Genomic DNA, 563 nt, shown 5'->3' on the forward strand with positions numbered 1-563 from the left:
GTCGAACATTATTAGTGCATTATCTGATCGTCGATCAGGTTCGTAGTTTTTTAGTGTATACGTCCATGGGATCGCATTTTTTTTTTTGTTATCGAGCAACGAAACTTGACGTTCCAGGATTCGTTGACCGAGTTTCGACGATGGTGATGGTGGTAGGTTCGTCGTGAGCCTTCGTTGTAGTCGAGAAGGTTTTTGTTTGCGCGGGAAAGAGAGTGAAGGTGTATTTGTCCCGAGATGGAGAGTGTATTTTCGTTTGTTCGCTTTTGCCGGAGTATCGGGTCGGTTTTGTTCGATGGTACGATGCCAAACGAATGGGTGGTTTTTCTGGCAGATGGAAATTTCGACGGCGAAGACACGCGGGGGGGGAAAGAGACACTCTCTCGTGTGGCACGCGGCACGAATCGTTGCCGATAGGAAAAGTCCCCGACGTGAGATTCGTATCTTAATTCACGAAGGTAATTGAGTAAAACGAACACGTAGTTGCGCAACAGGAGAGACAGAATACACGGGAAACGAGGAAACTCCGCGTGGAATCGTGAATCGGTGCGTGTGTGCAACTTTCT

At 47.8% G+C, this 563-nt stretch overlaps 1 protein-coding gene across 1 annotated transcript in view; it reads right to left on the bottom strand.

The window, feature by feature from the left end:
- Positions 1 to 563, bottom strand: part of LOC108570894 — a 20,366-nt gene that overhangs the window by 14,962 nt on the left and 4,841 nt on the right. The window lies entirely within an intron of this gene.

The sequence above is a fragment of the Habropoda laboriosa genome, unplaced genomic scaffold, assembly GCF_001263275.1.
Source record: "Habropoda laboriosa isolate 0110345459 unplaced genomic scaffold, ASM126327v1 scaffold10, whole genome shotgun sequence".
In the NCBI taxonomy this organism is placed as follows: domain Eukaryota; kingdom Metazoa; phylum Arthropoda; class Insecta; order Hymenoptera; family Apidae; genus Habropoda; species Habropoda laboriosa.